This window comes from Heloderma suspectum, chromosome 2, assembly GCF_057233095.1.
Source record: "Heloderma suspectum isolate Gila_16-S chromosome 2, 16-S_ref, whole genome shotgun sequence".
NCBI lineage: Eukaryota > Metazoa > Chordata > Lepidosauria > Squamata > Helodermatidae > Heloderma > Heloderma suspectum.
Genome location: NC_139459.1, coordinates 398,380,305 through 398,391,377, shown reverse-complemented (window position 1 = coordinate 398,391,377; position 11,073 = coordinate 398,380,305).

Here is an 11,073-nt window from a genome sequence, read left to right as displayed (position 1 = left end):
ATTCTGGGAGAGAGTGCAGGACCGGAAGGCCTGGCGTGCTATGGTCCGTTAGGTCACGAAGATTTGGACACGACTTAACGACTGAACAACAACAAAGAAAAGAAGCTTGGAATGCTTCCATAATGTGCTAGATCTTTCCCGGAACATATTCGCTCACTTTGCCAACTGTTGCTTTCTAACTTTGCTAATTGTTGAATCTGTAAAAGTTTGAAATGAAGCAGTCCTAATTTAGAATAATCATATGATTAAGAAATTGCTGTGATTAGTGGATATTAGATGCCATATATGGTGACATACTGTGATTGGTCCTTGGGCCAGTATTTCCTCAGGTATATGAATGTGTTGTTCTGGAAGGAGGGTTGTTGTTTCCCCTTTGTTGGCAGTGAGCCTTCAGGCATGAATGAAGGATGTGTGTTAATTCAACCTTGACCTCCAGCCTCATGCCTTATTGAGTGGAGAACCCAACACATTGCAGATTACTATGATTTGCAGATTATGTTGTGAGTGTTCCTCTTTCTTGCCCTTGGGGGTGGGTGGAGAAATGAAGGAAGGAAGAAAATAAGGAAAGCATGGTGATGGTGCTAAAAAGGCCAATGGGTTTCAGCCGCCTGATCTAATGATTTGATTGAGAGGGAAGGTTGAGAGATGGACCGCCCCTAAAAAAGGTTCTGAAATGTTCCTAGCTCACAGAAGGCTATTAACGGAACATTTAATTCTGATAGTAAGGGCAAAAACATACATTACATTACATCTCTCTTTGTTCACTTGTTAAGTCGTGTCCGACTCTTCGTGACCCCATGGACCATAGCACGCCAGGCCTTCCTGTCCTCCGCTCTCTCCCGGAGTGTGCTCAAGTTCATGTTCATTGCATTGGTGACACTATCTAGCCATCTCACCTCTGCCATCCCCTTCTCCTTTTGCCTTCAATCCTTCCCAGCATCAGGGTCTTTTCCAGTGAGTTTTCTCTTCGCATGAGGTGGCTGAAATATTTGAGCTTCACCTTCAGTATCTGTCCTTCCAATGAGCAGTCAGGGTTGATTTCCTTTAGGATGGACTGATTTGACCTCCTTGCAGTCCAGAGGACTCGTAAGAGTCTTCTCCAGCACCACAGTTCGAAAGCATCAATTCTTCGGCACTCAGCCTTCCTTATACTCCAGCTCTCACACCATACGTTACTACTAGGAAAACCATTATGTGGACCTTTGTCAGCAAGGTGGTCTCTGCTTCTTACTATGCTGTCTAGGTTTGCCATAGCTTTCCTCCCAAGGAGCAAGCGCCTTTTAATCTCATGGCTACAGTCACCGTCTGCAGTGATCTTGGAGCCCAAGAAAATAACATCTGTCACTGCTTCCATTTCTTCCCCTTCTATATGCCAGGAAGTGATGGGGCCAGATGCCAGGATCTTAGTTTTTTTAATGTTGAGTTTCAAACCAGCTCTCCACTTTCACCTTCAACAAGAAGCTCTTGAGATCCTCTTTGATTTCTGCCATTAGGGTGGTATCGTCTGCATATCGGAGGTTGTTGATAATTCTCCCAGCAATCTTAATTCTGACCTGTGATTCATCCAACCCGGCATTTCTCATGATGTACTCTGCATATAAGTTAAATAAGCAGGGCGACAATATGCAGCCTTGTCGTACTCCTTTCCCAATTTGGAACCAATCGGTTGTTCCATGTCTGGTTCTTACTGTTGCTTCTTGACCCTCATACAGGTTTCTCAGGAGACAGGTAAGGTGGTCTGGTACTCCCATCTCTTTCAGAATTTGCCACAGTTTGTTGTGATCCACACAATCAAAGGCTTTAGCATAGTCAATGAAGCAGAAATAGACGTTTTTCTGGAATTCTCTTGTTTTCTCCATGATCCAGCGAATGTTGGCGATTTGATCTCTAGTTCCTCTGCCTCTTCAAAACACAATTTATACTTTGGATAGTTCTCGGTTCACATACTGCTGAAGCCTAGCTTGTAGGATTTTGAGCATCACCTTGCGGGCATGTGAAATGAGCGCAATTGTATGGTAGCTTGAACACTCTTTGGCGTTGCCCTTCTTTGGAACTGGAATGTAAACTGACCTTTTCCAGTCTTGTGGCCACTATTGAGTGTTCCAAATGTGTTGGCATATTGAGTACAGCACTTTAACAGCATCATCTTTTAGGATTTTACATAGCTCAGCTGGAATACTGTCATCTCTGCCAGCTTTGTTGTTACTAATGCTTCCTAAGGCCCACTTGACTTCACTCTCTAGGATGGCCAGCTCAAGTTCAGTGACCGCACTAACATGGCTATCAGGGACATTCACATCTTTCCTGTAAAGTTCTTCTGTGTATTCTTTCCACCTCCTATTAATCTCATCTGCTTCTGTTAGGTCCCTGCCTTCTTTGTCCTTTATCATGCCCGTCTTTGCACAAAATGTTCCCTTGAGATCTCTGATTTTCTTGAAGAGATTTCTAGTCTTTCCCGTTCTGTTGTTTTCCTTGATTACTTTGCATTGTTCATTTAAGAAGGCCTTCTTTTCTCTCCTTGTATTCTCTTGAACTCTGCATTCAGTTGGATATACCTTCCCCTTTCTCCTTTGCTTTTTGCTTCCCTTCTTTCCTTCAGCTACTTGTAAAGCCTCATCAGACAGCCACTTTGCTTTCTTGCATTTCTTTTTCTTTGGGATGGATTTCGTTGCTGCCTCCTGAACAATGTTACAGACCTCCGTCCATAGTTCCTCAGGCACTCTGTCTATCAGGTCTAATCCCTGAAATCTATTCCTCACCTCCACTGTATATTCAAAAGGGATATGAATTAGGTCATACCTGAATGGTTTAGTGGTTTTCCCTACATTCTTCAATTGAAGCCGAAATTTTGCATCAAGGAGCTCATGATCTGAGCCACAGTGAGCTCCAGGTCTTGTTTTGACTGACTGTATAGAGCTTCTCCATCTTTGGCTGCAAAGGACATATTCAATCTGATTTTGATATTGACCATCTAGTGATGTCCATGTGTAGAGTTTCCTCTTATGCTGTTGGAAAAGAGTGTTTGTTATGATCAGCATGTTCTCTTGACAAAACTCTCTTAGCGTTTGTCCTGCTTCATTTTGTACACCAAGGCCATGCCTGCCTGTTATCCCAGTGATTTCTTGACTTCCTACTTTAGCATTCCAATCCCCTATGATGAAGAGGACATCTTTTTTTGGTGTTAGTTCTAGAAGGTGTTGTAGGTCTTCATAGAACTGATCAACCTCAGCTTCTTCGGCCTCAGTGGTTGGGGCATAGATTTGAATTACTGTGATGTTGAATAGTTTGCCTTGGATTCGTACTGAGATCGTTCTGTTGTTTTTGAGATTGTACCCCAGTAATACTTTTCCCACCCTTTTGTTGACTGTGAGTGCTACTCCATTTCTTCTAAGGGATTCCTGCCCACAGTAGTAGATATGATGGTCACCTGAATTAAATTCGCCCATGCTTGTCCATTTTAGTTTGCTGATTCCCAAGATGTTGATGTTCAATCTTGCCATCTCATGTTTGACCTCTAGCTTACTTTGATTCATTGATCTGACATTCCAGGTTCCTAAACAATATTGTTCTTTACAGCATCTGATTTTTTTATTTATTTATTTATTTTATTAAATTTATTATTCACCCATCTGGCTGGTCACCCAGCCACACTGGGTGATGTACAACATACAATAAAACAGTTTAAAACAATAAAATTCTACAATAAAAACATTTTCTTAAATACCCTAACCCACCCCAAATGCCTGCCTGAACAACCACGTTTTTAATACACAACAGAAGCTCATGAAAGAGGGGGCATGATGGAGTACCCTAGGCAAACCTCAGCTTTAAAGCCTTCAGAATGACCTGAGAAACCCTTTGAGATAGCTGTTGGAGAATAATAACATAAAAATATAAAAAGAGATGGTTCAGAGACTGGATCAGACCCAGAGTCCATCTAGTCCAATATTCTCTTTGCATGGTGGCCAACCAGCACCCTGTGGGAAACACACAAGTAGTACGTGAGTGGAATAGCACCCTCCCACTTGTGTTACCCAGAAACTGGTGTACATAGGCGTATGGCTTCTGATTCTGGAGGTAGTATGTAGCTATCAGGACTAGCAGCCATTGATAGCCTAAACCTCTATGAATTTGTCCAGTCTCCTTTTAAAGCCATCCAAACAGGTGGTCATCTCTACCTCTTCTGGTAGGGAAATCCATAGTTTAACTATCGGCAGCAGCATTTTATCTGTATGCCCAAAGCAAACAAGAATGCATTCCAATATATCAATTGCAATAGAAAAAACAAACAAACAAACAAAACGTTACAATAATGAACAATGCAAACATTTTGTTTCATGCTTACTATTTATTTATTTTAAACATTTGTATCCCCCCTATATCATTAAAATCTCAGGGCCGAGTTCAGATAAAATCAATTTAAACAATATAAAACAATAAATAATTTAAACAGCTAAAAGCATAAAAGCATTAAGCAAGCCAATACCAATGATAAAATCTAAAACAAAACAAAAAAGTTAAGAGTGCAACTTTAGGGAATTCAAGTAGCCCTCAAAGGCTTTGGTGAAAAGCCTTGGCGCAGAAATGAAACCAACGTCTGCACAAATTGGGCCTCCAAGGGGAGAGCATTCCACAGCTGGGGTGCCCCAGCACTGAAGGCCCTATTTGTCATGCCTCCCTCAGACTCCTCCGAGGACAAAGGGGAATGGCAGCCTCCAGACCTGGGAGAAAGGACCTGCACAGAAACAGCTTGAGCCCCTTCACCACCAGTCAATGATCAATGCCCTGCTGCAGCTCCTCCGTTGGATTCAGAGGGTGAAGTTCCACTGACCCCCAGCAAAGCGAAGGTGGCTCCATGGAAAAGAACAATGGAGGTGAACCTCTGTCCATTTAAGACAAAGAGGCTCCCAGAAGCCAGAGGACTAATTGCCAGCAGCTGCTCCAGGACTTTGTAGTGAAGAGCAGGAAGCAGGCAGGGACAAAGCTGCTGGAGAAGGAGAACAATGTTGTACATGGCCAATCTCATCTGCCTCGCAGTGCTTAGACCCTTGAACCTGAACCTCATCCTGTGCTTGTGAATCCTTGTGTTTTGACTCTGGACTGCTAAATGGACTTCCTTGCCTCGCTGTCTCATCTTTGTTTGAATCGGTAAACTTCCCAGCTCTGGGCACTCTTCCTCCTTCCCCAGCCTTGGGCAGGTACAGTATATGACCCTGGTTATCTGCAAGTAATTTATTGCAGCCACTGCATACCAGCTGCGGTCAGCCAGCAAGGATGGACACTCAAAGTATGAAAGTGACATACTTTGGTCTTGCATGGTGAATGCTAAAAAAAATCCACATTCTCATATCTCCTCCGAACCTATGCCAAAGCTTTGTGATAGTTCCGTCCTGCTTCCTGCCACAAATCCTGGGTTTTGTATCACCAACAAAAATGTGAAAATGACATATCCTTGGTGGATCCTGGAGAATGGTGAGAAAATCTACATTCCCATATCTGCTCTGAACCTATGCCTAAGTTCTGTGCTGGTTTTGTGCTGCTTTGGTGGCAGCACAGAACTCAGGATTTGTGGCGCACACGCACACGCACACACACACACACACACAAAGGGAGAGCATGCCAGGGACCACAGGATTCTTTAGAGTTCCTTGTCCGAGGCTGTAGACATTCCTATACCGCCCCCTGCCCCCTCAAAGCTGCTGTGGAAAGAACTGTGCCTACTACTTCCTGAGGTCACTAATGTGGCCTTGCAGGGAAGGAAAAGGGGGTATTTTACGTAAATATTTCTGTATTTTTCCGCATGATGAAAAAAAAAAAAATCTGCATCTCTCTGTGGGTGGATGATGGAATGAAAGACACCTGACAATCCCCAAAACACAGACAGAACAGATTTTACACAGTCCATACATCCCTACGATACACGTAATAACTTACCAGTGAAGACTTTTATAGGGATGCCTGGTGAAACGGTATGCTCTAAACATACCATCAGTTATAGAGATGATCCCACTAATGATGTGGTCTCCTGGCCTGTAATGATTAAGTGGGTCAAATCCATGCCTTTTCACAGTCAAGGGACATTTGGCCTTGTTCATTGCAAACATCTGAAAGTCTGTAAATTTTGACAATAGACCTGATTTGCAATGGGGGTTGAATAATTTTGATTGCAACTGTGCCTGTCTGTTTGTCTGTCTGTCTGTCTATCTATCTATCTATCTATCTATCTATCTATCTATCACTTGAGCCAAAAAGTTGTTTGAGTAATGAACAGGTGTGAGACTGTATAATTCTAGGACACAAGTGTACTTAAATTTTCTGCTTATCAATGAATGAGCAAAAAATATTGTGTAGGGTATGCACATCAAAAAGCTTGATATATAAATGTCTAGAAAAAAAGTACGTGTTCAAGTTTAGTTGGCAAATTTGGGGTAAAGAGTTGTCTTCTCAAAAGTATAATTCAAAATTTATCTTTTGTTGTTCAGTCGTGTCCGACTCTTCGTGACCCCATGGACCATAACATGCCAGGCCTTCCTGTCCTGCGCTCTTTCCCGGAGTGTGCTCAAGTTCATATTCATTGCATCGGTGATGCTATCTAGCCATCTCATCCTCTGTCGTCCCCTTCTCCTTTTGCCTTCAGTCTTTCCCAGCATCAGGGTCTTTTCCAGAGAGTTTTCTCTTCACATTAGGTGGCCAAAATATTTGAGCTTCAGCTTCAGGATCTGTCCTTCCAATGAGCACTCAGGGTTGATTTCCTTTAGGATGGACTGATTTGACCTCCTTACAGTCCAGGGAACTCATAAGAGTCTTCTCCAGCACCACTGTTCGAAAGCATCAATTCTTCAGCACTCAGCCTTCCGTATAGTCCAGCTCTCACAGCCATACATTACTACTGGGAAAACCATAGCTTTGATTAGATGGACCTTTGTCGGCAAGGTGATGTCTCTGCTTCTTACTATGCTGTCTAGGTTTGCCATAGCTTTCCTCCCAAGGAGCAAGTGTCTTTTAATTTCATGGCTACAGTCACCGTCTGCGGTGATCTTGGAGCCCAAGAAAATAAAATCTGTCACTGCTTCCATTTCTTCCCCTTCTATATGCCAGGAAGTGATGGGGCCAGATGCCATGATCTACGTTTTTTTTAATGTTGAGTTTCAAACCAGCTTTTGCAGTCTCCTCTTTCACCTTCAACAAGAGGCTCTTTAGATCCTCTTTGCTTTCTGCCATTAGGGTGGTGTTGTCTGCATTTCGGAGGTTGTCGCTAATTCTCCTGGCAATCTTAATTCCGACCTGTGATTCATCCAACCCAGCATTTCTCATGATGTACTCTGCATATAAATTATATAAGCAGGGCGACAATATGCAGCCTTGTCATACTCTTTTCCCAATTTTGAACCAATAGGTTGTTCCATTTCTGGTTCTTGCTGTTGCTTCTTGACCCTCGTACAGGTTTCTCAGGAGACAGGTAAGGTGGTCTGTTACTCCCATCACTTTAAGAATTTGCCACAGTTTGTTGTGATCCACACAATCAAAGGCTTGAGCGTAGTCAATGAAGCAGAAATAGACGTTTTTCTGGAATTCTCTTGTTTTCTCCATGATCCAGCGAAAGTTGGCAATTTGATCTCTAGTTCCTCTGCCTCTTCGAAACCCAGCTTGTACTTCCACTAGTTTTTGGTTCACATACTGCTGAAGCCTAGCTTGTAGGATTTTGAGCATCACCTTGCTGGCATGTGAAATGAGCGCAATTGTACAGTAGTTTGAACACTCTTTGGCGTTGCCCTTCTTTGGAACTGGAATGTAAACTGACCTTTTCCAGTGTTGCGGCCACTGTTGAGTGTTCCAAATTTATCTTATCTAGTCTGAAAGGCATACTGTATGTATAATCCTTTTATGTGTGTTCTAAATTTTTAATAATATTTAGAAACAATGAAATAATTAAGGCTGTGAGCCCTAATTTATGGGACAGTAGATAATATTAGTTATGGGGTAATTTCTACACACACAGAAATATGTTTTGATTTTAGAATGTGGGAGCTTCTTCTCAGAAGCTCATCACGCCTCTGTACCTGTCACCGGAACAGCCTATTCAGTATTGAATAGATAACATGGTACTTTGTATGACATCTTTCCTTTTTAAGGTATTAAGACTAGAAGTCTAAAAACAAGAGATGTTAAAGAAATTCTTTTACTTTTTTAACGTATCAAAATCTAAGGATCTTTAACAATGCTCTGCTTGAGAACAAGAAATCTTTTTTTCTTGTTCTCCAGGTTGTTTTGAGAGGGAGAAAAGTGTCTGCCTATCCACATTCTCCACACCATGCAACATTTTGTAGACCTCAATCATGTCTCCTCTTACCCTCCTTTTTTCCAAGCTCAACAATCCTAACTTTTAAAACCTTCCGTTATAGGGGAGTTGATCCCTTGATCATTTTAGTTGCCCTTTTCTGCACTTTTTCCAGCTCTACAATATCTTTTTTCTTTCTTTTATTTTTAGATGTGGTGACCAGAACTGTACACAGTATTCCAAGTGTGGCCGCACCATAGATTTGTCTAAGGGCAGTGTGATATTGGCAGTTTTATTCTCAATTCCTTTTCTAATTATGTCTAACATGGAGTTTGCCTTTTTTACAGTGGCCACACACTGGGTTGACATCTTCATTGAGCTGTCCACCACAATCCCAAGGTTGGGGAGCAGCTGTAGGTTGGGGAGTGGCTGTAGCACAGTGGAAGAGCACATGCATTGCCTGCAGAAGTTCCCAGGTTCGATCCCCGATATCTCCAGGTAGGGATAGGAAAGAATCCTGCCTAAAATGCTAGCGGGCCACTGCCAGTCAGTGTCAATAATACCAGGCTAAATAGACCTATGGTCTGACTCAGTATAAGGAAGCTTCCTATGTTGCTAAGGGATTCAAAACTGAAATGGGCAGAACTGAGATATCAAAGGTGGTTTCCTGTTTACTCTAAATGTTCATGTTTCCTATGCCATTGTAGCTTCACTCTTTCCTGAGAAACCCCCAGTTTTACGATGCTTCCATCATGGATGGAGTGTAGCTGGATGAGAATGGAGATGTGGCAGCCGATTTTGACATCCTGAACTGGGTAGTTTTTCCAATAGATCTGTTGTTAGGGTGAAATTCAGGAGCATAGAAAGAAGGGGATCCTCAGGCCTCAAGTTTGCCATTGACCAGGATGCCATTGTGTGGCCGAAATGGCTCAAGCAGGTGGGGAAAATCATTTGTTTCATTTTGCTCTATCATCTCTTAAATTCCAATCAGTGTAACAGACACCATGGATGTTTCCAGACAGTGGGCTCCTAGTGCTATCCATCAGAAAGCATTGTGCAGCAATGCTGACTTCTTTTTTCTTCTTTAACAAATTTTCTGCAGTAAAAAAAAGAGATGGAAGTAATGTTGGGAAAACACAGGCGGGTCACAAGTGGAAGACCAATTCAGCTGGACCCTCCATAGAGTTCTTCATAGAAGTCAGGGTGATGGCAGTATAAAAGCCAACTCTGGAAGCACTGTGGGTGGGGATCTCTTTGAATCCCTGTGCATTCTAACTCACATCAGTTCTTCAAGATCTCAGAGAGAGGTGGGTCGTTTCCCAACTCTGCTACCAAGCTGGGCTTCCAAAATATTGCCTTCAAACACTAACTAGAGTCACTTAAATTATTATAGGACCACATAGGACCACATCCTGAGATTACAACAGAAACTGGGGGTGGGGGGTGGAACGTGCAGATTTTGAGGTAGAAAAGTCAATAAATCCTTTATTTGTAGGAGTTGATACGTGATGAGGGTGTACCAGTAGTTTGACAGATATTATCTGGGTTTTTTCCCTTTTGACTTAGGGATGTATGAACCCTCCACTGCCCAGTACGGGGGGGGGGTCCATGGAGGGGCAAATAGGGCTGCTCAGGGCTCCCCGGAATCCTTCAGAGCCCAGCCGCATCCATCATAGTTGGATGGCTCTCCAGCTCCCTTTCAGATGTGATACTCTAATAGTGACTGTCATTAGCTTATCACAGGAAAAATACAGCCATAAATGGCATATTGCATGCCATTTGTGGCCATAAAGCACTGACTTTGACCTAAATTGCAGCTGTTTGTGTCTGTATTTAGGTCAAAGTAAGTGCTTTACAGCTGAAAATGGTGTACAATACACCCTTTACAGCTGTAACTCCTGCGATAAGCTAATGGCAGCTGGCATTGGCGTATTGTGTTTTATAGGGAGCTGGAGAGCTGCCCTGTGTGAACTACTACTGACCTGGAGGTAAGTGCAGCCACTCAGTCACAGACTCCAGAGATTGGATTCTTTGGAATCCAGGGTTATTTCATTCAGTCCATGGCAGAATTCTCCAGCATCCTTGCTTTGACTTGCAAGTTTACATGGAGTTATTTTGTTTTCAAATTTCTCCATTTGGACAGTGTCTTTTGATTGTGTGGATCACAACAAACTGTGGCAAATTCCTAAAGAGATGGGAGTACCACACCACCTTACCTGTCTCTTGAGAAACCTGTATGAGGATCAAGAAGCAACAGTAAGAACCAGACATGGAACAACCGATTGGTTCAAAATTGGGAAAGGAGTACGACAAGGCTGCATATTGTCGCCCTGCTTATTTAACTTATATGCAGAGTACATCATGAGAAACGCCGGGTTGGATGAATCACAGGTCTGAATTAAGATTGCCGGGAGAATTATCAACAACCTCAGATACGCAGATGATACCACCCTAATGGCAAAAAGCGAAGAGGATCTCAAGAGCCTCTTGCTGAGGGTGAAAGAGGAGAGTGCAAAAGCTGGTTTGAAACTCAACATTAAAAAAACTAAGATCCTGGCATCTGGCCCCATCACTTCCTGGCATATAGAAGGGGAAGAAATGGAAGCATTGACAGATTTTACTTTCTTGGGCTCCAAGATCACCACAGATGGTGACTGTAGCCATGAAATTAAAAGATGCTTGCTCCTTGGGAGGAAAGCTATGGTGCACCTAGAAAGCATAGTAAGAAGCAGAGACATCACCTTGCCGACAAAGGTCCTCATAATCAAAGCTATGGTTTTCCTAGCCAGTAGTAA